The sequence below is a fragment of the Vombatus ursinus genome, unplaced genomic scaffold, assembly GCF_900497805.2.
Source record: "Vombatus ursinus unplaced genomic scaffold, bare-nosed wombat genome assembly UNPS02014773.1, whole genome shotgun sequence".
NCBI lineage: Eukaryota > Metazoa > Chordata > Mammalia > Diprotodontia > Vombatidae > Vombatus > Vombatus ursinus.
The window spans coordinates 39,453,021-39,456,839 of NW_020954551.1; the positions used below are offsets into that span (position 1 = coordinate 39,453,021).

At 53.2% G+C, this 3,819-nt stretch overlaps 1 protein-coding gene across 4 annotated transcripts in view; it reads right to left on the reverse strand.

Annotated features, from left to right (window-relative positions):
* SLC6A6 (solute carrier family 6 member 6) overlaps positions 1–3,533 on the reverse strand; it is a 137,080-nt gene extending 133,547 nt beyond the window's left edge. The window contains exon 1 of one of the 4 annotated variants that reach the window (XM_027863999.1): positions 3,497–3,533. The gene's annotated coding sequence lies outside the window, so the exon portion shown is untranslated. The other 3 variants (XM_027864002.1, XM_027864001.1, XM_027864000.1) reach the window with 3 other exon arrangements.
* Between the last annotated feature and the right edge of the window lie 286 nt (positions 3,534–3,819).

Below are 3,819 nucleotides of genomic sequence, written 5' to 3' on the forward strand. Positions count from 1 at the left end.
AGGAAGACTCATCTTCATGAGTACAAATCTGGCCTCAGACACTTACTGGATGTGAGACCCTCGGTCTGGAATGCCAGACCTGGAGTCAGGCAGACTCATCTTCATGAGTACAAATCTGGCCTCAGACACTTACTAGATCTTCGACCCCTAGTGCTCCGTCTGATCCCTGGAGTCATAGACCTCGATTCTGGTCATCATCCCCAACATGTATGCATGCACCCATGTGTTGGAGTGAGGGGGTGGGAAGCGGGAGGTGCAGGCACTAAGCAAGGCTCGCCCATAGTAAGAGCAGCCAGTGCTTCCGAGGCTCCCTGCTCGATGCTCCGAGATGCTTCCCTCCAGTACCACCTATCTCCCCCTCACCCTGTTTACCTCAGTTTCCTCATCTTTAAAATGAGCTGGAGAAGGAAATGGCAAACCACTCAGTATCCTTGCCAAGAAAACCCTCAAAGGGGTCACCTAGAGTCAGATATGACTGAACAACAACTGTCTCCCAAAAACAGGTCAATGTGGCCATATGATGTGACACACTAGAAAGCACTGACCTGAGAGTCAGGAAATCTAACTGCCACTAATACATTATGTGACTTTGGGAAAATTATTTCCCTTTCTAGGCCTCAGTTTCTCCATCTGTAAATTAAGAGCACTGAACCAGATGACCTTTACTACCCTAACTTTTCATAAAATAGAACCACCTGAGCTCCCAAACCCAAAATCTCTGGGCTCCACACTATCAGACTCCTTAGGATGCATTAGAGAAAAACAGATTTTGAAGCCAGAGGTGATGAGTTTGAATTCCAGTGGTCTGAGTAACTTAAGACTTTCTGGGCCAATTTCCTAATTGGATGACCCTCCTGCTTTCATCCAACTCCAGATCTTTGATCTTCTGGACAGCAGTAGGTTCCTTCACACTCTGCCTTCAAGACCTCTCTGTTCCTGTTTCCTCATTTGTAAAAACTAAGGGGTTGGATTATTTGACCTCTAAAGTCCCTTCCACCTCCCCAAAGCTAATGATTCTAATATGTAATAAAATCGTATTTCAGAAAGTCCCTTGCTGTTCTTTTCAAAATGTTAATAGCACTTTCCTTTCTATAACTCCTCCTCCTCCTCCCAGTTGGTCTTCTTAAAACTAGAGATTTTTGCCTCTATAGATAAACTTCTGGGAGCATGAAAGAGTGGCAATGGCCAACCTTTCCATAATGTTGGCTTTTCTGCCTATTATCTATCCTATAGTTAAGACTCAATTTCCAGTTACTGTCTGCAGCTATAACCAGAGGAAGCACCAACTGCCGGCCCCTTCCAGGGTCCTACTGTTCTTCCTAGATCTGTCTAATTCACTCTCCTGTCTCAATAGACTCCAATAAAATTCCTTTATCCCCACCATCACCCACCAACCTCCTCCCTCACTTCTCTTAGTGCCAAAGGAAGGCACTGGTTGCTAGGAGCTAGCCATGTTCCTCTCACAAAAATAAACCCCTCCTCCCCTGAGTTTCTCTAAAAGATCACCTTCCTAGTCACCATCCTTTGGGAGAATCCTTCTCCCAGAGTTTAATTTGCACACACACATTGCCAAAAGTTGTCCAGCTTAATGAATTCCAAATCTAGAATACAAATCTGGACAGAAGATCACAGCCCCAGAGTACTCCTGGAAATCCTGACATCACTGTGTCTTGGAGGTTTAATAAGCTGATGGGCATGGGGGCACACACACTCACACAAACCCTAAACTAGCAGAAATCTCAACTAGAGTGGACAGATGGGCACAGGGCCTACAGGCTGGCATCGTTGGGTTTTTTTTTTCCTGATCTTTTTCCCATGATGCTTGTGAAGCATTTGGAGATGTCCACCTTGCCAAAGGGACTACTGGTGCTACCAAAATAGCGCTTAAACCCGGGTGTCACCTCCCTCCTCCCTCCTCCTCCTCCTCTTCTGCCCACTTCATTAATGCCTCCCTCCGGGGCAGCTGAGATAAAAGTCCATCGAGGCCCCCTCCTCCCTCCTTTTCTGACAACTGGAATCTCTCCAATGTCCGGATGGGTTTATTCAAGTCCTCTTTCTACATTTAAGGCCTGAAGTGTGACCTCCTTAATTCCGTCACCCGGCACCCAAGCTGCTATTTGGAAAAAGAGACATCCAGGCTTAAACACGGACTACCATTTCACCTCGAAAAACAGAGGTAGGGAGGAGGAGGGAGGAGAAAGGAGGAGGGAAGAAAGAGGAAAGGGGTGTCGTCTCCAAGGAGCGACAGCCTCTTTTTACCTTCCCCAAAAGAGGAAATGATTATAGGTGAGTGGAGAGAGGCAGGGAGAGTTCTGGTCTGGGTAATTCATCTCCTACACACAGAAAGACAACTCCTTCCCACCTCGCTCCTCCGGTACTCCGACTAGCGCTCTGTCCGATCCCCGGAGTCACAGACCTCGATTCTGGTCATCATCCCCAACATGTATGCATGCACCCATGTGTCGGAGTGAGGGGGTGGGGAGAGGGAGATGCAGGCGCTAAGCGAGGCTCGCCCGTAAGAGCAGCCAGTGCTTCCGAGGCTCCCTGCTCGATGCTCGGAGATGCTTCCCTCCAGCACCACCTATCTCCCCCTCCCCGCCAACAGAGATGCAGCGGGCAGAGCCTCCACTAAAGCCCCCCGTAAGAAGACTGCGGGCTTCCTAGCCAAAAGGGAGCGAACCGAAGAGCCGTATTGGGGAGCAGGGGGGGTCTCTCTCTGTAGCAGAGCTAGAGGTCTGCCTTCCCACTCACCCACATATACCTCCCCGCCTTCTCCACACCGTCCCCCCCCCCCCCCTGCATCAAAAGGCATTTTTTTTTATTGCAATTTGCCAGGGAAACAAAAACACGCACCACTCCCAGCTCCCCTCCCTCCCCGACCTCCCCTCTTCTCGCCACCGCTTCCACCCCCAAACCTAAATGCAGCGGAGCCTGGGCAGGGGGGAGGGGGATCAGGACCCATCTAGGCACCGTGTGCCAGGGGGAAGGGAGTTATCCTCCCTCAAAGGTGAAGTGAAGAGGAGGGCGATGAAAAAGGTCTGCGGCAGACCGGAGGGAGGGGGGAAGGTGGGCTGGAGGGGGCGGGGGGCAGCGGAGGCGAATACCAGCGCCAAGGGCGCAAGGCTAGCCCGGCAAGCCGCAGTAACTAACCCGAGGGAGAGCCGAGCGGAGCTGGAGGAAGGAGCCCGGTCGGGCTGTAGCTTGGCCTGCCCGTGGCCGTGGAGGGATGCGGGGCCGAGCCTGGCGGGCAGCTCTGCACCTCGGTCGGGGTCACAAAGCACGCTTCCGCGCACGCCGGGGCGCACACAGCTATTGTCTGGTTCGGCTTATTTTCCTTCCGAGCTGCCTGGGGAATAAGAGCCGTCCGTCCTGGGCTAGCTCCCGGGGTCGCTCTACTCGCACGTTAGCTCCCCACGACCCCTCTCTGTGCTCCCTGCCTACCTTCCCTCGGCTCGTCCTCCCCGCGCCCCGGTTCCAGCAGCCGCGACAATGCTACCTGCCGCTGCAGCCGCCGCTGTTGCCGTAGCTGGTGCTGCTGGTGCTGCCGCTGCCGCTGCCGCTGCCGCCGTCGCCGCTGCCGCCGTCGCCGCTGCCGCTGCCGCCGCTGCTTTTGTCAAGGAGCCGGCGTCTGAGAGCGCTAGGAACCTGGAGCGTGCGTCCTGCTCCGCGTCGCAGTCCAACTAGCCGGGCTGCGAGGGAGGAAACGGTAATTTATAAGCGGTTTCTTCCTGACCTCTCGTGTCTGTTGTCTAATGAGGGAGCATTTAGCATCACCCATCCTGCTGGGTGGAAAAATACCAGCTCGGCCTCTTCTTTGGG